This window comes from Perna viridis, chromosome 9 (genome assembly GCF_037379345.1).
Source record: "Perna viridis isolate PV_CMFRI_1.1 ecotype Kerala chromosome 9, ASM3737934v1, whole genome shotgun sequence".
Classification (NCBI taxonomy): Eukaryota; Metazoa; Mollusca; class Bivalvia; order Mytilida; family Mytilidae; genus Perna; species Perna viridis.
Genome location: NC_142453.1, coordinates 42,422,669 through 42,448,379, shown reverse-complemented (window position 1 = coordinate 42,448,379; position 25,711 = coordinate 42,422,669). Strand labels below are relative to the sequence as shown.

Genomic DNA, 25,711 nt, shown 5'->3' with positions numbered 1-25,711 from the left:
AAATACGTCCGGTCTACATGACACCAGTTTAGTGGTAATCATTTCAATACCCAAAAACGAATACAATTATAGGTATACATTCTGCACGAAGCTTTGTGTGTGTTGCTGATAAAATACAAATAATATAGAATTCACAATTACGAGCCACCATAACCAGTATCTAAAAATATCGTACGTAACTTGATACAATATTTGTAAAAAAATATTTACGCGCCAAACTGCGCGATTACGAATTATAAAATTTTGTTTACTTATAGTTATAAAATAATTAACCTTCATCTTGGCTTGGATTGTCCCTATCACACTCATAAAATATGTCACACAGCCGTTAGGAATCGAACATGTCGTGGTGCAATCAAGCGCAGAGGTTTAGCCAAGAAAGTGTACTTTAATTTTATCCTGTTAATTACATCGTTAATTGTGAAAATGGAATAGAAAAGAATAGTGCAACTGACGTTTTCTGTCGAAGGTCAGAGTGTACTGAGAATACACGAATAAGACTGCATGAAACTGAATCAATGCACAGCTGAACTAATGTTAAGAGCGTCTGTCCAGCTCGAAACCCAAAGACAAAATTACCTAAACTCATGAATACAAAATCAACCGCGAAAAGCATGAACTCACTCAAGAACCAATCAAACACTACCAAAACTCTCTGACCCTAGTACATATGCAAGTTTACAAGTACATGTACAAGAATAAAGGAATTAACCCTTTTAACCAAAATTTACGCTACAAGGGAATGTTAATATTTTAATTTTATTTTATGTCAATACATATTTATTTCTTAAAACAATATATGTTTATTTAACATTAACAAATAAACACTCTGCTACATTCTCCCGTCTGTTTAAAAAAATGACTTCCGTGTCATCCAAAGTACATCCTCCCCCACTATGAAAATGGCGTCCTCGACATCTAAATCCTTAAACACTACTGATGATGTTAAGTATGGTTCTGGACAGTTCCATCTCCAAGCCCTTAAATCTTCCTTTTCTCGCTTCAGACTGTAACCAGTTGATTTTCATCAAACATTCCGGTTGATGTTGAATCGCCTGTTTGGAAACAATGTAGTCCTTCAAATATACAGGTGGTTTTCTGTTTCTCTGGAGAATCACGTGGTGGTGTTGGTATTATTCTCCGTCGTGTTGCTGGTATACTAGGAGCTCTGGTGGGATCATCTGCCTCATCAAGTGAAGAATCACGCTCATCCGGAACGGAAGTGTCAGCATCAGCTTCCTGAGCAGTCACCGAACCGGAAACATCTTCACTAACAGGGGTTGATTCTGCAGAACTATCATTGTCTACAGGGAGAGCGTCCCCTCCAAAACCGTTTCCGTGTCTTTCGCCACTCTGGGCTCCATCAAGGCCGTCACCCGTGAAACCTAGAGTCTTATCATCCAGTCTTTCCACAGTTTCTATATCACAGTTTGTGATGTTCTATGTACTTTGATCTGGTATCCAATATTCATTACACTCCAATTCCTGCTCCGACTCCTCATCTGGTTCCTCCTCAGTGGTGTTGTCCTCACTGTCATCACCAGATTTTGTCGGTACATCATGCTTTTTTGTTGCCTGGTAGCAGGACGTTTATTTTTTTTTCATCGTCAGATCTCCAATCGACAAAAGATGATTCCTATGAACCCTCACACAGAACTTTGTGAGCTGTAATTAGTGGAGTACACCTCGGGTATGACGTTCGATTACCTCGGAGTTTTATCTTGTCGTTAAAGTTTGTTTACTAAGTCAATTTCTCAAATTTCTCTTACAAGGGTAATTTTCTCAACAAATTAACATGCTCAAAGTAGATCTGGATCCCAAATATCGAAATGCATCTCTCAATTACTGCAAATCAGGTGTATTATATAACTATAATGACTTATCTTATGAGCGTAGAAAAACCGCACCACCGTGGGACATTCGTAACCTCTCTACTCTCTCCCCAACATCAAGGAGATATAATTGTTTTGCAACGTGCAATGTTGAAATCCCTGAATGCCACAAGGCTACTTTTATTACTTACTTCATAAAATTCTTTATTTCGGACATATTGTTCAAAACTTTTATGAAAAGTGCCCATTTTTTATCTCTGAAGTAAGACAACAATCAAGTCCTATCGACGTAAGGATATTATTGGTGCATGTTAAATAGTCACATGTAGTCTTCGGGTTGAGGGGAAATGCTCATTAAACACTACTTTACTCAATCGCGTGTTAGGTAACTTTCTTAGCATGTCAAAGAAAGATACCAATTCGCGAGCCTGTCAATAAAATTTCTGATCGGTTCCCAGTCGAGTTCTTGTAGAAGACACGATTTTGAGACGTTCAACCAATCTCGCAACTTAATTGATACATGTACTGTTACGACTCTAACATATAACAAGCGTTGTCAGTTGTGACTAATATCATGCTGTGAAGTGGTCTTTTCAGCGGATGTAACCGATTGATTCGTGTTTGATTCTTTTCCGTGTTGTTTTATTTTTGTGAGGAAACTCGCATGATTTTAATTGCGATTTCTACGGGACTCGGCGGACACACACCTCAGCGGGACCTTAAAATAGACGAGGTTCAACGTATACACAATTTATTTCCACATAGTCAAGTCTATTTAAGTAATTTCCAAAATATATAAATACAAAATAAGACATCAATTTAGCTTTTCCATTTAACATTATTACAAGCAAATAAAATATACAAGTAGACAGAACTTTGAAGCAACCTTTTCGTGTTGTTTACTAGACATGTTGCAAAGACCTAAATTCATCATGATATTTCCAACTTCAAATATTAAATATAGAAGCTTTATCTCAAAACTTGAAAGAAAAATACGTCAACCAAAAATCTATTATAATCAAAATCAGTCACAATTTAACAGACCTTAAAATAGACGAGGTTCAACCTATATCCAATTTATTTCCACATAGTCAAGTGCGGATGCGCATGACTTATAAATGAACCTCGTAAGGCTTGACACTTTTAATTCAATTAGCTAAAAACTACAATGTTTCCGTATGAAAAATTTCCGACAAAGAAGTACCCAAGCTCGGGCGCGGGATAAGTAATCCTTTAATTGACTTGGGCAACTAATTAATACATTATATACATCTTTATTCTCATAAACCACATATAAACAATAGTATAAAGATACATTAATACAGTAAATAATATAAATATAGTGTAAAAAGTAAGACAGAGTTTGTACAAGTATTGAAACATTTATCCTGGAGATTGATTCTTTTTATTAATAATTTGCATGAATTTGCATTATTGAACAAGCACTGAAACATTCTTTGTGTTCATCATTTCGTTAAATTTTAAACAGCTTTGTCTGCAGATATACTTTTCTTTCAATAACTTTTTCTATCGTTTTCCAAAATTTTACAAACAAACAAAAAGTGAAACTCGTCGCCGATATCACCTGAATTACAGAGAGTACATTTCCTTTGCTCTCTTTGAATATTCTGCCATCTTCCCTTTTCTATGGGCAAATGATGGTTAAGTGTACGAAATCTGCACATCGTAACGATGTTTTTGTCATCAAGAATATTAATGTAATTCTCAAATTCCAATATATCCTTAAAGAGACGGTAATTTAAGGCTTTTGGTGATGTGTTTATATCTGAATACCAACTTTGTTTAAACTAATCAATTAAAATTTGTTTTACATTGTTATACAACCAAGTTAGATTTGTAAACGGTTGGCTATTCTATACAAATGACATTCCGCAACCATTTAAAATAGATCTAACATGTTTTATCCATTCTATATTAATGTCGTACTTCTGTAATTCAAGTCTATTTAATATTGATGGAAGTTTTTCTGGCCGCTGTACAAGCTTTCCCCAATAATTGATCATTCGAAGTTTTACATTGATGTCTAAAGAATATCTACCAAGTTCCCCGTAGACCATAAATTTAGGGGTTGACTTTTTCAAGTGCAATAAAATTTTACACAATTTAAGATGTACTCCCTCTAATACCTTATTATTTCCAAATCCCCAAGCTTCACTGCCATATAACAAAATCGGCTTTACTATTTTATCAAATAGGTTACGTTGACAAGCGATTGATAAGTTCTTACGAATTACATCGTACATAGCACGTGTGGCTTTGCTTGCTTGAGCTTTTTTAGCGGCTGAAAAACTTCCTGACCTTGTAAACAAGACCCCTAAATAATTAAATTCAGACACAATTTCCAATGATACGTTATTATATGTAAATGACAAATTATTTAGCATTCTGCTTCTCCAAAATACAACAATCTTACCTTTCTCTACATTAACTTTAAGCTTCCACATATTACAATATTCAAGTCACAGATCTAATTGTTTCTGTAGGTCAGATTGCGATTCAGATAGTAAAACTGTATCGTCTGCATAGAGTATCACAAAAAGTTTTAGATATTGATTTAATTCTGAATATATGTCCTCTGTCACAGAGTCTAAACCATTAATATTCCTACTGTCAAAAAGCTATAAAGATTTTTTTATCCCATGGGATTTTTCATTATCCCATGGGATTTTCATAGAATCCCATGGGATTTTTTGGTGTCCTATGCATTTTTTTCTCCCATGGGATTTCTTGTGTTAAAATACAATGATAGTCATAGAGAGTGTATATCTTACATATTCACTTAGTGCATTTTTTCTTTTTTCATTTTGCAGTATGAATAAAAAAGCTGAATGACTAAAAGAGAGAGGTTTTTTGTATTGTTTTGGGATGTTTTTAATCTTTTATAGCTTTGAAATGAAATCACTTTGAAAATTCACTTATCAACCACAAATGTAAAACAACGAAATAGAAAATAAATATTCAAAGACACTCTGACTATAAATATGCTGTTTAAGAATATAAACTTAGAATGCTGTATGAGCAGTACTTTTATCTTAGTATTTAAATAAATTATAAAAATTGTAATGGAAGTCTAAATTCAGGTCCATAATCAGCTTTTTGGCACTTCTTTTTCTTCTTGGTCAGCTTCAACCCATGAAAAATGCTTCCTTTCTCGTCTCTGTAGAATAAAACAAGCAAAAATCTTTATGCAAACAAAATATATAAAATATTTTACAATACCATTTTATTTGTAATTAAAGTGATCTTACTTTTTCTTACTTGATATATGTTCATTTCTAATATCAGCAGCTGAAATTACTTGCAATCAGACATCTAAAAGATAACATGAACAGACAAACAGACACGCAGATAAAGTGCTTTCTATATAAGTTGGTGGCAGCACTTTTGATTTATTGTGCAAAGTATGAAGAACAGATGGACGAACACCAGTATGCCATAATATGTCCCGTCTCAAAAAGCAGGAGTACAAAAATTCTGGAGAACAGTGTATACCTGATATGATTAGCTATCAAGTTTGCATATACTGAATTAGTCATTCACCATAGAGGCAAGCAGGTAGCTGGTCCCTGAAATGGTGAAAAACAATTCTGCATTATAATACATATGGTACCTTTCAATTTAGTTGAATTAATTTTCATTGCAAGCATCCTTAAAGCAGTTATCTTGTAATGCACATAAGTAACATTCAATGTTAAGTCCAACATGCTGGGGGTAAGTTTAATCAAAATTAATTAAGAGATTGTGGAGAAAGCTGTCGTTGAACTTTCAAACAATGAACAAGTTTAGTGTAGTCTGAGTTGCTCATTTGCTTTTGTTACTTTGTATGTATGATTTTAGTTACTTTATGTTCTTTGTTGTGCATGTCTGTTTTCCATGTCTGGTCTTTGTCCCTGAATTACATTCCTTTGATTGCCGCTATTACATTGGTTCCCTTGATTACCTTTCAAACACAGGGTATGTTAGTGGTGCAAAGAGAAGAGCTTAAAAATAATGGTCCAGTTCAAGTATAATTTTAGAATAGGACTTGACAAACTCTATTTGCAATTGAATATTCACACAATAAAGATATTTGTTTTTGGCTTAATCATATAACAAAAGCATCTGTATATAAAAAGAGATATCTCCTGATAGCAAGTAATAGTGATTTTTACCAGAACTTAACATCTAGCTAGAGCTTGTTTATCTTTCCTCAGACATAGTTGGTTTAATATTTAATTTTGCAAGTTCTTTATTCGTCACTCACCTTTTACGAGTCATTACTAAGAATCCTTTCATGTATCCTCTAATCTCTCTTGAGCAACATTGAGCACCTTCAAAACAAAATTATACTTATTATGCATTATTTCAAAAGTAGATAACTTTCAGATTCTGTATATAGACAGTAAAACGGAGTTATAAACATGTAACTGAAACAGGGGCTGCACTGGCTTCCAAAATTCTGTCACCAATTTTTTTAATCAATGTTCAGAAATAAGAGCAAAAAGTGGCGCCAAAAAAATATTCCAATTTTTTTAAAATATGACAGTACAAAGTCCACTGATGAAAGTCCATGAGAAGAAAAAATGAAATCGGTACAACTTATATGCCATATATATACATTTCCAAATCGTAACACAATTTCTCTTCAAACTCAAGAAATCTTACACCCCAATTTCCACTAATGAAAACTTGCATCCAATCTTCAGTGTGTGATGGACAGGTTGAAAAACTAAACTAGTATTTTTATATTTAAAATGCTAAAATCAAAACTACATTTGGGTCTAGAAGCACTGAATCTATTATGGTTTCAAATGATCATATCTATATTGTTAATTTCAAATTTAAAGCCTTTCTGAATTGTTAATACAGAAGATTAACAACATAAACAAGTTACATTTGTACCCATAACTGTCCATATCTACATTTTAACCAAAAAAAAAAAAAAAAAAAAAAAAAATTGTACAGTATCTTATGTGAGAAAGTACCTACCTCTATCTAGTTTGTCTTACTGCGTGCACAAATAAACTTATGGAACATATACAAAATGTATTATTCCAGAATTCCAAAATGGTCATTGCTTATACTGTTTTAGTCACATTTTTCACTCGATATTTATTCCATCGCTTGTAGAAGAATTACGATTGCAGTACCTAAATAAAAATCATTGCTTAAAATATGCAAACTATAAAGTTTGACTCTGCCTCATTTGCCCAAAAAATGGCAAAATATTGAAAAAAAAATTCCAACAAAAAAGGGGGGTCTTATCCAGACCATACCCTTTGAAAAGCCATCATGTTTACACGGTTTTAGTAAACATTATCTGGAAGTGAGACCTGCTCTTGTAGTCCAGTACATGCAGCCCCACTTGTAGCAGTAAAATGGTTATGACTGAGTGATCCTTCAAATCGCGTTTATTTTCGTTTAGTAAACGACAATATCGATTACTCGGGAATGAATGATACTAACCTGTTTCTATTTTGGAAAGAACGAGTTTAAAATATTAATTGCACCCAAGATTTTGAAAGCAGTGAAAGTTCTTATTCTTGCGTGCTTATTCTCATGCGAAGAGTTTCTCAATGAGTTTGGAAATACAGGGGAAAGAAACGAATTATGGTGTAATGTGACAAGCTATGATTTGATCACGGACCAAAAGGTAAGAACACATGGAAACGTCCTATCGTGCACCACATTTCACACTCCTAGTATTCTAATCGTAAGTACATTTGTAAAATTGTCTAAATTCTATAGCTTCATTCAATCTACACACACATTTGTACTTTCTGGTATCTTATCATAATACCTCTTCATACACATGTACCCATTTTTATATGTTTTAACTGTATTGATTTACAAACAAAAAATCCTATGGGACAAAAAAATCCCATCGGACAAAAATAATCCCATGATTTTTAAATTGAAACTATGAGTTTATTTTATCAAAAATTGTAAAATAAAATGCATTTCATTAAATCCCATGCGAATCTGCATCCAATGGTTACTCACATGACATGGTAGGTTGGAGAAAAACGGCACAAGATTTGCAATTCAGTGTTTTGCAAATTTAAATTGTCTTGTGTTTATACATATTTTTGATAGTTTTGTACATTTTCCCGTTAATTGTAAGAAGTTTTGACCACAGGCCTGAATGCCAGACAGTATCGAAGGCCTTGGCAAAATCTATAAAGACACAGTACAATTTTTTCTTCCTCTTTTTCAATAGTTCCAACAAAAGGTAAAGAACAAATACACTATCTACAGTAGAATGACCCTTTCTAAATCCAAATTGGTTCTCGTGCAATAATTTAAAATTTTCAAGGAAAGAATCCAATGTCAAATTTAATACTGATGTGAACAATTTTCCCATGTAGCTTAGAATGGTGATTGGTCTATAATTGTTTGGGTCTGATTTTTCTCCTGTATTCTTATAAAAAGGTAGAATATTGCCTACTAGCCACGAGCTTGGTATTATTCCTGAGTCAAAAATAATGTTGACAAACTTTTTGATGATAAAATCATCACCACATGATTTCCCATTCTTTAATTCCCATTTTTCATTCATCAGTTCAAGACTATTTTCTGAATATAATAGCATTAAAACCTATGATTTTTCAACACTGTATACTTCTATTCCCCATACTCAGTTAAAATCCCGACTTAAAAACATTATACATCGTTGTTTTTCCAAAAAAGATAGTACACCTAGATACAAATATATAGTTCTTGGTAGAGATTCCTCATGCTTTGTAAGAAATAATTCCAATTCATCTTCCAAATATACAGATGAAGATGTTTACAAAATGCTGGAACTTTTAATCGACAACATATTTGTCCAGTGTGGTGGACGTGTTTTTCAACAAACGGTCGGTATTCCAATGGGAACAAAATGTGCTCCTTTACTTCTGACCTATTTCTTCACTCTTATGAGGCTGACTTTATAGCTGATTTGATCAGAAAGAAAGAATATAGTTTGGGTAGATCCTTCAATCTCAGTTTCCGCTATATAGATGACGTATTATCTTTAAACAATCCTAATTTCGGGGATTTGATACATCGCATCTACCCAAAAGAACTTGAGATAAAGGATACTACAGACACTGTGAAGTCGGCCTCATATCTTTACCTACACTTAGAAATCGATGGTAAAGGAAAACTATTGACCAAACTTTACGACAAACGTGATGACTTTTCATTCAAAATTGTCAACTTTCCTTTCATCTGTGGCAACATCCCTTCGGCTCCTGCGTATGGAGTGTTCATATCACAACTCATACGTTATGCCAGAGCTTGCCGAAACTACGCAGACTTTTTGTATCGCGCTAGAACTCTAACAAATAGGCTTCTGGAACAGGGTTATGTTGCTACAAGATTGAAGTCATCACTACAGAAGTTTTATGGTCGTCATCATGAACTCGTGGATCGTTATGATGTATCCATCAGCACCATGAAAACTAATTTATTCAACGGGTCATAGTTTACCTTTCTTCGTTTGTCTACCCCGAACTTGACTTTTTATGAGCAATTCGGCGGGTGTTTCTAGAAAAGCAGAGGACGCTTACCCTACCGGTGCACCTGGTCCATGCTCCCAGTTTTTAGTGGAGTCCGAGTTGCTCATTTACTTTTGTTACTTTGTAGGTATGGTTTTAGTTACTTTATGTTCTTTGTTGTGTGTGTCTGTTTTCCATGTCTGGTCTTTGTTCCTGGATTATATTCTTTTGATTACCGCTATAACCTTGGTTCCCTTGATTACTCTTTAAACCCTTAATACATTTTAAAATTTCGCTCTCGCTTATTCTTAAATTTAACTGCTCATTTAATTCTTCTGCCTCTGGTTGCATAGGGATATTATCTTCGTCTGCTGGTGCAGAATTTAAATCTTTGAAAAAATCGAAAATGGATTCTGTAGATATACCATAAAGTTGTTCACGTTTTCCGTTTTTATTATTTAAGTTATTCCAAAATGTTTTAGGATCGCTATTCTTCATCTTTTTTCTAAATTCTTTTCTGTAAGCTTTAATTGAAATATTCATCTGATGCTTATAATCTTTTTTTCTGCTTTACGCATGTTTTGGAGTTCAGCATCAGTCTTATAAGTATTATATCTTCTTTTAGCGATCCAAAAGCACTTACGCTTTTCCCAACTGTATTTATCGAACCATGGTTTATTTTCTTTTGTCACATTACCTCTGTTGCTTGTATTTGGTGTATAACTGCCCATCGCATTGTCTGCCGATTCCAAAATAATTGTATTAACTTTTTCGACAATATTATTAATGTCGTCTTTAGAGATAGTATTAGGGTCTATCCTTTCTAGGTCATTTTCTGAGATAGCCAAAATATTCAAATCTATTCCTTCAATAAAAGTTTGTTCCTTGTTATCATCCCATCTCTTTATCCTTTTATTTCCAGAATGTTTAGCTTTATTTGCCCCAGTACTAGCAACAAATGTATTAATATCAATTCATTTGAAATGACAAAGGACACTGGACATCTGAGAAAAGAACAGAAAATTCAAGAACTTGCATTTGAACAATAAATTGTAAAATAAATCATAACTACAAATGTAATAATCTACAACATTACAGATTTTGCACGTAAATAAACTAGTCTTATTTCCCTTTAGGCTAAAAACCACTAATTCCACTTTCCATAGGCTTCTATGCTAATTTCACAATATTCAATGGCTTCTCTGGACTTTACCTTAACTTTAACCTGCAGAGGACTATATATCAGCATGATTCTACATGTCAGCTCACAATCCTCAGAATGGCATGTGGGGTTAGCAGACTTGCAGTGCAGCACTGGTCACCGGAAGTGAAGGGTCTATAAATAGCATGGGAAATCCCAGTGTTTTCACAAGATAGGGGTATATTTAAAAATCATTATGGAGATTAAGCTTCACATCACAAGAAGCAAAATGCACCTATAAAATGTACAGACATGTTTTTCCTTTCAGAAACTGTTTAAATTTTTAAAATAAGATGAGAACTTTTTTCACAGCACTATGAGGAACAGGGGTAATTTCTGCGTAGGACTATTTTTGCGTACGTTCCAAATGCTCATTGGTTGAATTGGTGGTCTGTAACCTAAAGTGTCACTTTCTGTCTTAGAAAAAATAAATAATGCTCATACAGGTATCTTCCTACACACATACTGAATGCATTTGCAAAGTTTCAGTGAAATGTGACAAGCACTTTTTTAAATATTTGATTTTTAAATATAGGGTAACCAAGTTGTGCGAGCAAAAAAGTGACAATATTCTACCATACTTAAATGCATTAAATATTTGCAAAGAACTTTTTCTGACTTTTCAAATAAAAAATATCAATCACAATTTGTTTTTTAACAATATCAATGAAGAAATAGTTTTAAAAGTAATCATTTTCTGAGAAATTGGTCTATTTTTAAAAAATTATTTCTGACATGCCTCCCCCTTTTTCTTGATCACATGTCAAAAATCCTAAATCTTTAAATTTTCACAAAAGGTGATATATTTGGCTTTAAATTTGTAAATACAGTGTTTTCACATTAAAACATGACCAGTAAAGGGCACCTAAAGCAAAAAAAGTACTCAATAATGGATTTTCCATGTTGCCATAGGGGAATGCTGATATGGCCTTAACCGCAGTAATGAAAGTGAGTTTTTCCTCATTTCTAACCTAATTTTTGCTCAAATCTACACAAAACTTGATTTCAAGTGCTTATTACCACCATATTTAGGTAAATATAGCCCTCAAAGTTTAATATTTGATATTTTTACTAAATTTTCTACACTTTTTACAAGATAGGACATAAAAATCAGCCAAAAAGACCAATTTTCTATAATTTGGACCTATAACTTAAAAAAATGCATATTTTGAACGATTTTTGTAGTGTATTCCTCTCATGGCAAAGTTAACAAGATCTTCAAGTAGTTTAAAGCTATTTCAAGAAACTTTTCATTTTGCCATGGCTTCAGCTTAAGGCTAAAAACCACTAATTCCACTTTCCATAGGCTTCTATGCTAATTTCACAATATTCAATGGCTTCTCTGGACTTTACCTTAACTTTAACCTGCAGAGGACTATATATCAGCATGATTCTACATGTCAGCTCACAATCCTCAGAATGGCATGTGGGGTTAGCAGACTTGCAGTGCAGCACTGGTCACCGGAAGTGAAGGGTCTATAAATAGCATGGGAAATCCCAGTGTTTTCACAAGATAGGGGTATATTTAAAAATCATTATGGAGATTAAGCTTCACATCACAAGAAGCAAAATGCACCTATAAAATGTACAGAAATGTTTTTCCTTTCAGAAACTGTTTAAATTTTTAAAATAAGATGAGAACTTTTTTCACAGCACTATGAGGAACAGGGGTAATTTCTGCGTAGGACTATTTTTGCGTACGTTCCAAATGCTCATTGGTTGAATTGGTGGTCTGTAACCTAAAGTGTCACTTTCTGTCTTAGAAAAAATAAATAACTATACAGGTATCTTCCTACACACATACTGAATGCATTTGCAAAGTTTCAGTGAAATGTGACAAGCACTTTTTTAAATATTTGATTTTTAAATATAGGGTAACCAAGTTGTGCGAGCAAAAAAGTGACAATATTCTACCATACTTAAATGCATTAAATATTTGCAAAGAACTTTTTCTGACTTTTCAAATAAAAAATATCAATCACAATTTGTTTTTTAACAATATCAATGAAGAAATAGTTTTAAAAGTAATCATTTTCTGAGAAATTGGTCTATTTTTAAAAAATTATTTCTGACATGCCTCCCCCTTTTTCTTGATCACATGTCAAAAATCCTAAATCTTTAAATTTTCACAAAAGGTGATATATTTGGCTTTAAATTTGTAAATACAGTGTTTTCACATTAAAACATGACCAGTAAAGGGCACCTAAAGCAAAAAAAGTACTCAATAATGGATTTTCCATGTTGCCATAGGGGAATGCTGATATGGCCTTAACCGCAGTAATGAAAGTGAGTTTTTCCTCATTTCTAACCTAATTTTTGCTCAAATCTACACAAAACTTGATTTCAAGTGCTTATTACCACCATATTTAGGTAAATATAGCCCTCAAAGTTTAATATTTGATATTTTTACTAAATTTTCTACACTTTTTACAAGATAGGACATAAAAATCAGCCAAAAAGACCAATTTTCTATAATTTGGACCTATAACTTAAAAAAATGCATATTTTGAACGATTTTTGTAGTGTATTCCTCTCATGGCAAAGTTAACAAGATCTTCAAGTAGTTTAAAGCTATTTCAAGAAACTTTTCATTTTGCCATGGCTTCAGCTTAAGGCTAAAAACCACTAATTCCACTTTCCATAGGCTTCTATGCTAATTTCACAATATTCAATGGCTTCTCTGGACTTTACCTTAACTTTAACCTGCAGAGGACTATATATCAGCATGATTCTACATGTCAGCTCACAATCCTCAGAATGGCATGTGGGGTTAGCAGACTTGCAGTGCAGCACTGGTCACCGGAAGTGAAGGGTCTATAAATAGCATGGGAAATCCCAGTGTTTTCACAAGATAGGGGTATATTTAAAAATCATTATGGAGATTAAGCTTCACATCACAAGAAGCAAAATGCACCTATAAAATGTACAGAAATGTTTTTCCTTTCAGAAACTGTTTAAATTTTTAAAATAAGATGAGAACTTTTTTCACAGCACTATGAGGAACAGGGGTAATTTCTGCGTAGGACTATTTTTGCGTACGTTCCAAATGCTCATTGGTTGAATTGGTGGTCTGTAACCTAAAGTGTCACTTTCTGTCTTAGAAAAAATAAATAACTATACAGGTATCTTCCTACACACATACTGAATGCATTTGCAAAGTTTCAGTGAAATGTGACAAGCACTTTTTTAAATATTTGATTTTTAAATATAGGGTAACCAAGTTGTGCGAGCAAAAAAGTGACAATATTCTACCATACTTAAATGCATTAAATATTTGCAAAGAACTTTTTCTGACTTTTCAAATAAAAAATATCAATCACAATTTGTTTTTTAACAATATCAATGAAGAAATAGTTTTAAAAGTAATCATTTTCTGAGAAATTGGTCTATTTTTAAAAAATTATTTCTGACATGCCTCCCCCTTTTTCTTGATCACACGTCAAAAATCCTAAATCTTTAAATTTTCACAAAAGGTGATATATTTGGCTTTAAATTTGTAAATACAGTGTTTTCACATTAAAACATGACCAGTAAAGGGCACCTAAAGCAAAAAAAGTACTCAATAATGGATTTTCCATGTTGCCATAGGGGAATGCTGATATGGCCTTAACCGCAGTAATGAAAGTGAGTTTTTCCTCATTTCTAACCTAATTTTTGCTCAAATCTACACAAAACTTGATTTCAAGTGCTTATTACCACCATATTTAGGTAAATATAGCCCTCAAAGTTTAATATTTGATATTTTTACTAAATTTTCTACACTTTTTACAAGATAGGACATAAAAATCAGCCAAAAAGACCAATTTTCTATAATTTGGACCTATAACTTAAAAAAATGCATATTTTGAACGATTTTTGTAGTGTATTCCTCTCATGGCAAAGTTAACAAGATCTTCAAGTAGTTTAAAGCTATTTCAAGAAACTTTTCATTTTGCCATGGCTTCAGCTTAAGGCTAAAAACCACTAATTCCACTTTCCATAGGCTTCTATGCTAATTTCACAATATTCAATGGCTTCTCTGGACTTTACCTTAACTTTAACCTGCAGAGGACTATATATCAGCATGATTCTACATGTCAGCTCACAATCCTCAGAATGGCATGTGGGGTTAGCAGACTTGCAGTGCAGCACTGGTCACCGGAAGTGAAGGGTCTATAAATAGCATGGGAAATCCCAGTGTTTTCACAAGATAGGGGTATATTTAAAAATCATTATGGAGATTAAGCTTCACATCACAAGAAGCAAAATGCACCTATAAAATGTACAGAAATGTTTTTCCTTTCAGAAACTGTTTAAATTTTTAAAATAAGATGAGAACTTTTTTCACAGCACTATGAGGAACAGGGGTAATTTCTGCGTAGGACTATTTTTGCGTACCTTCCAAATGCTCATTGGTTGAATTGGTGGTCTGTAACCTAAATTACCCTACCATTCAGTATAAATAAGTCATTAGATCTACAAATATCCAACAATGCATTGCCATACATATTTTTGTTCATATCATGACTACAACGTTTAGGCTAGGAACCACTAATTCCACTTCCCATAGGCTTCTATGCTAATTTCACAATATTCAATGGCTTCTCTGGACTTTACCTTAATTTTAACCTGCAGAGGACTATATATCAGCATGATTCTACATATGTCAGCTCACAATCCTCAGAATGGCATCTGGGGTTAGCAGACTTGCAGTGCAGTACTGGTCACCGGAAGTAAAAGGTCTATAAATAGCATGGGAAATCCCAGTGTTTTTACAAGATAGGGGTATATTTAGAAATCATTATGGAGATTAGGCTTCACATCACAAGAAGCAAAATGCACCTATAAAATGTACAGAAATGTTTTTCCTTTCAGAAACTTTTTCAATTTTTAAAATAAAATGAGAACGTTTTTCACAGCACTATGAGGAACAGGGGTAATTTCTGCGTAGGACTATTTTTTGCGTACGTTCCAAATGCTCATTGGTTGAATTGGTGGTCTGTAACCTTTATGCAACATATTAAAATTGTTAAGCCTATAGGCATAATCAGTATGTACAATATCACTGAAATCATGTTAACCGTTTAAAACAGTATTGAAATCATTATCAATATCCGTTCTACTATTAAAGTCACCAGTGAGTAAAATGTACCTATAATTGACTGAAAATCTTAAACTTATGTATATATATGTATATATTACATATAAGAACATCTTGATCTGTTTTGAGAAAATCTGAAGAAACTTTCACCCACATCATTAGTTTACTGTGTGTTTTAATGACTTGGATATGTTTACGAGCTCCTCCCTGTAGCCAAAGGCAATGCCACCTGATTTTACAATACTGTTTGTTTTCCTGTTTTTAAACTCAAATTTGTACCCCTGAATTACAACTGAATCGAAATCATCTGTTTTAGTTTCTGTTAAACATACTATATCATACTCATTTATCAAATCTATAAAATCAGGAAATTGTGATTTATTCTTAATGCCACAACAATTCAAAGACAACATATTTAACCTGGTTTTCACAGTGTTACTGTTACAATCATTGCTATTAACAGAGTTAGATAACTCATCACAGTTTATTGATCTTCCTTGGTTCTTGTTCGCTTCTCCAGGAGATCCCTAAAATGGGTGGTTAGGTATGGAAATGTGACGCCTCTTTTTACAAGGGTTGTCATTAGGTGTACGTCCAACTGGAGTGGCACGAGCTCCGTCTCAGAGTTACTGTCGTATTATTCATCTTGCTCATCGTTATAAACTAATCCGTCAACGTATAAGATGTCTCTGACCATTCTTACGTGATACCCTTCTGCTCTCTTCTACCTCATTACTGGGTAGAGACTTCTCAGAGCTTGCTCAATGCTTTCTGGGTATTGCTGATTTACCCCAAAAGGTTTGACTTTAAGTTTATATGAGTTGGAAAGTACTGTAGTTTTGTCACGATGATATAAGAATCTTGCCACAATTGGTCTTGGTTTTCCGTGTTTACCGGGTGCGGCACCACTATCGAACCTGTGAACGTTTCCTAATTCTAGTCTGTAGTTTATTCTCAATTCATTTCGAATTAAGTTTCTTACCAGTTGTTCGGTATTTTCATTCTCACATTCGCAATGACCAGTAAACACAAGGTTGTATTTCATCGATCTACATTGTAAATCGATCACGGTATTGCGGAGTTCTTCTGTTTCCCGTTTTCCATCACTCAGGGCATGTTTTATTTCTTGTTTTAGTTCAATGTTTTGGTCTTCCAAGTCGTTTGCAACTGTACTTATTTTAGTTTTGATTTGATTGACGTCTTTCACCTTTTGGTCATGATTCTTCTTGGAATCATCCATGAAGTCGCTTATACCCTGCAAGTCACATTTTAATTCATCTATAAATTTTCTCCATGTGTTTTACCTCTTTGTCTGTTTAAATGTTGCTTTGTTTTACTTTGTCGATTTCTGATTGGTGCTTTAGGTTATCGGAAGCTAGTGTTTTCACCGTGGTGTCAATACCATAGACTTGCGATTTCAACTCTTCAAAATTTCTCGATAATTTTTTATTGTACCATTCATTTGTTTCAGCTAACACATTCCGACTTTGTTTTAGAATTGTTGACGTATTGAGTGTATTACGTGTACCTGCTAAAGACTACTTGACTCACATATACAATACAAATTACCACAATTTACTTACCTGCACCTTTAAATCCATAAAAATCATTTCTCTAAAATCCCAATTTTGAATGAAATTTTAAGAAGTTATTTCAATAATTAAAATGCGAATATCAAAAATAAAGAAATTACTTTCACTGAAAACACAAACTCTTTAAAAAATGCATTTAAGGAATTTTGCCCACTTTTACAGCATTATACAAACCACACAGCACAAACCTATGAGATCGGCGGTTGAAACTTCCATGCTCACCTAAGAATCTAATAGAGAAGTTCAGTTACCGCTCAAAGTTTTCTTTAAATGATCATTTACATGAAAACTAAAACCAAGTGATCGTGAGAAGTAGTCACCGAGGTACTAATTTTCATTTGTCCCCTCCAAGTTTTTATGTTATAAAGTTAATAGATAGCTTCTCTATAATTTGTTATGATTATACCTTAAATTCCGCCTCCTAGCAAATCCATCAGCTATATCAAGTATCGATAAAGCTCATCTTCGTACTTTGCTATGAGTACTATATCGTCAGCAAACAATGAGCTGTTAATTTATCGGCTGGATCAACACCAAACCCGTGACAATCTAATATCTTTATCAAATCATTTATTTATACTACAAATAAAGTAGGTGATTGTACACAACCTTGCTAAAAGCACATTTCCTGTTAAAATGGATCGGAGAACTGAATTTATTTGACACGGAGCTATATTATGTCGCAGCATCAGGGTAAACAATACATATTTATGTATATACTAAACTCGATTTATGCATATGCCAAAATCGAATTATCTATATGCTAAATTATTTAAGAAAATGCTTTCTTAGAATTAAGGATACGCTTTAATATCTTAGCATATGCATAAATCGAATAAAGCATATGTTTAAATGCTTATTTTTTACCCTGATACCATGCCATACTGTGTAGGATTCGTAGTATTCGCCAACATTTCTCTTGTTGAATGTTGCTTTTCCATAACTGATAGAAAATCCATGATCGCAAAACTCTATCTAACGCTTTGGATAGATCCAATACGGAGTTGTCCAACTACACAGAATCCATGAACTTAATTCATGTGACCCAGATTCCCAAAACGACAACCACGTTACCAGGAAGTCTTGAACACCACTCGCATCCATCAAATAGAAATGAAATATATCAATAAGACAATGCTTTATGGTTCATCATTACCTTAACTTCGACAAATATATGGCATCAAATTCACAATTAATTTCCCTCTGACTACAGACAAATATGTGCATCTAGAAATTTGCTAAGGCATAGCCTCCCCTAGATATGAAAAGTTACATCAAGTTAATGTAAAATTATATAAAAAAAAAACTGGCCTGATTTTTGCAGAGTTAAGTTTTTTGTAGAGATTGAAAAAATAAACAGACACCCGAGACTAACTTAAATTGCTATGGTCCACTCTTTTGCACAGTTTAAATCACATATTGTGTATATACATGTGTATAGATGGCTATTGTTCTTCCTTTGACCAGCATGGCAATGAGAATAGGATTCACCTTTAATAGTAAGGAAACATCTCAAAACATTGTCCAGACTTAGTTCATTTTCGCCATATCTGCAGAATAAATAAAATTAAAACAGCAAATGTCAGGCCAGTTCTGATAAAATTTTACACAAAATGAATGCAACTTGATGCCATGCGCATGCCCAACAATTCTTGAAGATACACTAACCCGAATAATTAAGTCGTTATAGGATACAAATGCGCAATTATTTGTTTACATTCTACCGGGAACTTAAAACATGGTACTTAGTACTGAATACAAGGTGGTACTTGATTGGTTGGATATGGCTTGAAAATGCTGAATTTTCAAGAGTCCATAACAACTGAAATTTAGGTCAACTTTTGCCGCATGACCATATACTTTTTTGTGCAAATAAAAAGTATGCTTTTCTAGTTTCAGGAACTGAAACACATTTTCTACTAATTTGTGTAGTTTTCTTGAAATTAATTTTCAAACAAGATAGGTACCCTATGGAAAATGCATTACAAATAATTGCGCTCTTTTATCCTATATTCAACTCGATCCCCGAGTCGGAGAATCGATGACGGTGATTGCAGATCTAGACACCGGTATGATACAGATTTCCTATAAATATTGACATTTTTAAACAGTTTATACAGAAATTTTAGACCTTTATGGACCTTTAAAGTGTTCACACTCAAACAATTTGAAAGAATGGGACATTTGGAAGAATTTTGACCGAAATATATTAGTTGCAGTCACCCACGTGGTGGATATATTACAAAAAAAATAGCACTCATACATTTTGCAAGTACAAGATTTTTTTGAATTTTGACTCAAACAAATGTGTCACAGCCACACACACACATGATAATAATATTGATAAATTTAGCATTTTAGTCATTATTTTATACCCTCAAGCAAATTAAACGTGTGCGCACTCATACATTTTGCAAGAATATGACATTTTTAAAGAATTTTGACTCAAAATAATATGTCGCAGCCACCACATGATATTTATATTGAAAAATTTAGCATTTTAGTCATTATTTTTAGACCCTCATAGAAATTAAAAGTGTGGGCACTCATACATATGCTTGAATATGACATTTTTGCAGAAATTTATGAGTCACATGATAGTTGTATTGACAAAATAAGCATTTTAGTCAATACTTTTAGACCCTCATGAAAAATAAAACTGCCTGCACTCATACATTTTCCAGAATTTTTATTGAAATAATGTTGTCAGAGTCACTAATATGAAAGTAACATTTTAGTTTCTACATATGAAACTATGTAGGGAAATTAGAAGTGTTATCACTCATGTTATTCGCTAAAAGTGGCATTTTGAAGAATTATGACCGAAATATTTAGCCTTAGGTGTCAGTCACCCATTTAATGCAAAATTGCCAATTTTCACATTTTTCAGAATGATTTGGGACCCTTATGTTTTTGAAAGTACCTTTCACTCAAAAAGTACTTTGTCAAGCTTGCCTAAACTACGCAGACTTTTTGTATCACGCTAGAACTCTTAACAAATAGGCTTCTGGAACAGGGTTATGTTGCTACAAGATTGAAGTCATCACTACAGAAGTTTTATGGTCATCATCGTGAACTCGTGGATCGTTATGGTGTATCCATCAGCACCTGAAAACTGATATATTCAACGGGTCATAGTTTTCCTTTCCTCGTTTATCTACCCCGGACTTGACTTTTTATTAGCAACTCGGCGGGTGTTTTTAGAAAAGCAGAGGATGCTTACCCTACCGGTGCACCTGGTCCATGCTCCCAGTTTTCAGTCCGAGTTGCTCATTTACTTTTGTTACTTTGTATGTATGATTTTAGTTACTTTATGTTCTTTGTTGTGTATGTCTGTTTTTCCATGTCTGGTCTTTGTCCCTGGATTACATTCTCTTGTTTGCCGCTATACCCTTGGTTCCCTTGGTTACTCTTAGACAAAATGACAGAACGTAAAGACGAAATGGCAGAACGTAAAGACAAAACGAGAAGAGGTTCCTACATAAGGTAAATACAAAATGACCACATGTAATTATAAAACCACAGCAAGTAATATAAAATTGACAACACGTAAACAAATGTGTATCTCAACAGACAGTTTAGGCGTTCCATAATTTTACTTACTTTATGTTCTTTGTTGTGTATGTCTGTTTTCCATGTCTGGTCTTTGTCCCTGGATTACATTCTTTTCTTACCGCTATAACCTTGGTTCCTTTGATTACTCTTGAACTTCGTGAGAATTACCAAACATCTGAAAGTTATGTTACGACTTTTACACTTAGAACAGAAACATAGACCTTTAATTTTATAGCTAAATAATTTGATTTAATTAATATTACAGGTGTATGACAGAATGTAAAAAACATTATACAAGTAAACAATGATAATTTTTGAACGATGAGTGACTGGACCGTGATCCACGAAAATTGGAACATGAACAACGTTCGAGTGATTGCGGGATGATGATCACGACGAGCTGTCTATATATAATTGTACATTTTGAAATCAAGATTTGTTTCCTAATCGGGTTAGCTAATTTACATTAATCACACAGTTTCATTTATTAATCGGCGGACTTCCTGTTCTAAATTACGGCACACAGAATAGAAAGATTTAGTGTCAGGAACTGTCCTGGGGTATGACAGTTTAGAACATCTTTTCATATTTTCTTTGTCACGACCTAGGACAGTTTCCGTCAAGATCTGTCAGGGAATAGGACAAAATGTGTCTTGACCCAGGAGAGCCTCTGTCAGGATCTGTCAGGATTTCTGTTCTATCTGCTGTCGTGCAGGCGCAGATCCCAGGACTGGCGTACCGGGCGTACGCCCCCCCCCCTAAATCGGTAAGAAAACAAATTTCACCACAAGTTTCACCCCATAATATTTTTTGCCTTGCTATGTACAGCATTTAATTCAATTAACGCCCCCCCCCCCAAACTCAAATCCTGGATCAGCCGCTGTCGTAGAACAGAAATCCTGACAGAATTTAAGAGAGGTTAGAAGTGATCGCAACTGTAATTGTGATGTTTTAAATTGAGACTATGCCCTTCGGCCGATTGACTTTCTTCGTCATCAATGTTTCTCGTGCGTTGTGTTTTTCAAATAAGAAGACGACAGAAGATTCCATTAGCTCACCTGTACCCACGTACGTACGTGCATCTCCTCTGTTTGCCTATTCAGCGAACACCCATGGCAAACGAGGTTTCTAGGATGAAGTTTTCACTGTAGTTTAAACTACGCAGAAGTGTGCTATATTTAGAACTATGACACACATGGTAACAAAAAGTCTCCATTAAAAGGTCAGATCATGTCGGGCTTGTAATATAAGGGGTTGTCTCATAAGAATGAATAATTTCCTTCCGTATTAATATATAATATCGATCTCATCACACTGCCAAAAACAAAAGTTATATTGTCAGTTAAGGATTGTGAACAACAATTCACAACAGCTTTGAACAGCAAGAACTTCGAATTTTACACTGAAATAAGATATGAATCATATAATGGTTAACATATTATTAATTTTTATAAACATAGTTAAAAAAATACCGAATAATATGACAAACCAAAGTGGACAAAAATCAATATTTTATAATATTAGAAAATGAATTTTAATATTACAAAATAATTTTTTTTTAATATTAGAAAAGATTTTTTAATATTAGAAAAGATTTTTTAATGTTAGAAAAGATTTTAGGTTTTTTAATATTAGAAATTCATTTTGTAATATTAAAAAATCATTTTGTAATAATATTAAAAATTCATTTTCTAATATTACAAATTCCTGATTTATTAATATTATAAAACATCACACATTTTGTAATATTACAAATTGAATATGTAATATTAGAAAATGAATTTGTAATATTGGAAAATCACTTTGCAATATTGCAAAATCAGTCACATTATTTAATATTACAAAATGATTTTCTAATATTAAAAAATCTAATTGAATACAACAAATGCATTTTCTAATATAAGGAAATCAATTTCTAATAATAAAAAATCGTTTTTTAATATTAAAAATTCAATTGAATTTTTTTGTTTGTTTTGAAAAACCACTTTTGTTACTCATCTTTTGGAGAAAAATTATATTTCCCCAATAATTTAACAAGGCAGATTTTAAAATGAAAAGATTGATTTAGCTTGCTGTTACAATTTTAAAATATTACCCTCGCACAAAAAGTCTCACCCGACATCCTCCATTTGTACCTAAAGGTTCAACCTTACGAGTCTTGCACAAACGTGACTGTATCGGGTAAAACTCACGGTACTTGCTGATATATAGAAAGTCCACTCCATAGTATTGACCTTGTTCTGTCTGATAGGTTATGACTGATTTATCTAACAAATGACTAATAAATTTGAGGCTAAAATAATTATACTTCATGTCAATTGTCTGGATATTTACGAGAGTAATATTTTGCTTTATTATTCTTAATACAAACATTTTGAATTCTGATTGGGTAATGTGTGATGAGTTATTTTAGTTTTTTCCTTGCACATCCTTACTTGCCCTGCCCCCACTGAGCAATGATTTTGGATGATATATCACCCTCGACGTCACATTACATCACTCTCGACGTCACGATATATCACACTCTCGTATTCAGTATAATATAACATATACTGCCTGTAGTAGAGAGTGTTACGCATCGTATCACACTCTGTAAACTTCGTCTCGGGTCATATATTTACCTCGTGTGATACTACAGGGTAACACCCTCTACTACAGGCAGTATGTGTATACTATCACATGTCTATTACGCTCTCGTGAAGATCGAGCTAAACTGGTCCCAGTAAATATTTGGTGCCAGTTCGATTTGCGCAACGCAATAAATGAAACTTGCATATTTTTTTTGTAATTATAATGCCAGGTCTGCTTTGAATCTCATGAACTTAAACATTTCTAACTGTATTGTCAAACTAAAAAGTAAGAAAGTAAGTGTTCAAAGGAGGATTACGTCATTGCAGTTAAATTTCTATACACTGGATTATTGAATTTTGTTTTTGTTTTTGTTTTTTGTTTTGTTGTTGTTGTTTTTGTCACTTCTGCCTTGTAAAGACGAACAGTAACAGTCGGTTTAAGTAACCATACACAAGAAAATTAAAAAAAAAACAACATTATTGACATTTTCTGCTCGTGAGCAGGACGAAGTCCATCACCGATGCCTTGAATTGAGGGGTGTGATTAATGCCAGTGGACGTACACAATGTGATACTGAGAGAGTTGGTTACCCCTTGAAAAAACATCGTCACCCTTGGTTACGCTTAAATTTTTTTTCTCAATTCTCTCAGGGTAACAAACTGCTTTATCGCTATTTAATGTAATGTATACATTATCCTGCAAATGGTCACCAAAACTTGTTTTGATTCGTCCCCTGGTATCGATAGCGTTATGTACAGTATATATGCAGTACTTATTCCTTTGCGTTTTTATTATATTTAGTATAATACTCCAGTACAGAATTTTGCCATTTAAATGAAAAAATAAAACTTATTTAAGTCTGAATATTGAATAAGATAAATTTGATAACAAAAACTACCAAAGACAACCACGGTGGTGCAGCCAAAGGGCTTAAGAGTATAAAATATGATTGCATCAGAGAGAGAGGGCCCGTCTAAGGGTTATCGCGAAACGGTTTATGACTTATTCACAACTCAATAAAAGTTGCATTCCGCAAGTGAATTAATATAAATAGACTGAAATTTGCTACCAGATGTTTTCTATGTGGTTATTATTATTTACAGAACATATTACAATTTTCTACTTTCGTTTTACTCGGATTTTCCCGCCAGCCACATGATCATTTCCACACACATATACACAAACTTTTGTTTACCTGTTATTCGTAACTGATAAGTTCAATCGTGGCAAGTCTATTTTCACTATTACTTACAAGCCAAAGGGGACAAAATGCCTATTTATAAATATTTATATGTGACCTAGTGGGGTTCGATAGTAATTAATGGCCCAAAGAAAACATGAATGTGGAATTACTTTGAATTCAGATTCCAAAGGCATTGAAAAGATCTATAAAATAAGAGCAACGATACATATAAATACACGCACAAATCAAATTAAGTATCAAATATATGCAAATAAATGAGCATTACTGCAAATATTCAAACAAATAATATCAATCAGATTACATTTGCATATTCGAAACAGATTGAACACAACTGAACAATCAAGTAGTTAACTATAATACTACACAAAATGACCATTAAAGTTCGTTATAAGTATTCACTATAACAAGGTACCTTAGCATCAAATCAATTAAACTGATCAATGATATTCAAAATCAAGATAATAAAAAGATTACAATAAAACTATAAAATGCTAAAAGCTCTAAATTGCAAAATGCCAGTACGAACAATGAAAAATAAGTATATGAGAAAATGAACATCATAAATACCTCATCTGCTTGCTATACTGCTTTCAAATATGTACATCTTGGCCTTCTAATTCCACATTGAAATACTGTACAAAACTCTGAGTATTTATACCAAAATAAAATACTACTCACGAGTTGAAAATTTAGGACATCTAAGTATTATTTAACCAATAACAGTCAGTCAGTAGATTTTAGGCACAATTAATGTGAAGTAAATGCAAAATGCAGTGAAGCGTATAGAAACTCAGACCACTGTAGGGAACAGATCAAATTAAAAGAATTGAAATATAATTGAAAACATAATTATTAAACTAATAAAAATCAGCTTGTCCACATGCATATAATTCATTTATTAATATTTATTATTCATTTATAAATATTTATAATGATGTATTATTTATAAATATTTATAAAGATGTATTATTTATAAATCTTTATAATTCAATTATTAATATTTATAATTGATTTATTAATATTTATAATTCATTGATTAATATTTATAATTCATTTCTAAATATTTTTAATGATGATGTTAGTTATAAATATTTATTGTTCAATTATTAATGTTTATAATTTATATTTATAAATATTCATAAATGAATTATAAATATGAATAATTATCATATATTTATATATATTTAGAATT

General features: G+C 33.0%; 1 long non-coding RNA gene across 3 annotated transcripts; it reads right to left on the bottom strand.

Annotated features, from left to right (window-relative positions):
• Positions 1-3,092: 3,092 nt before the first annotated feature.
• On the bottom strand, positions 3,093-25,234 carry LOC148608607 (uncharacterized). 3 transcript variants are annotated; one of them, XR_015915118.1, is made up of 5 exons: positions 25,087-25,234; positions 6,822-6,982; positions 6,097-6,163; positions 5,346-5,419; positions 3,093-5,010 (listed from the first exon to the last, which is right to left on the bottom strand). It is a non-coding gene; the product is annotated as an uncharacterized LOC148608607 (long non-coding RNA). The 3 variants fall into 3 exon arrangements; XR_015915117.1 differs by having other exon boundaries at positions 6,097-6,982; XR_015915119.1 differs by lacking the exon at positions 6,822-6,982.
• Between the last annotated feature and the right edge of the window lie 477 nt (positions 25,235-25,711).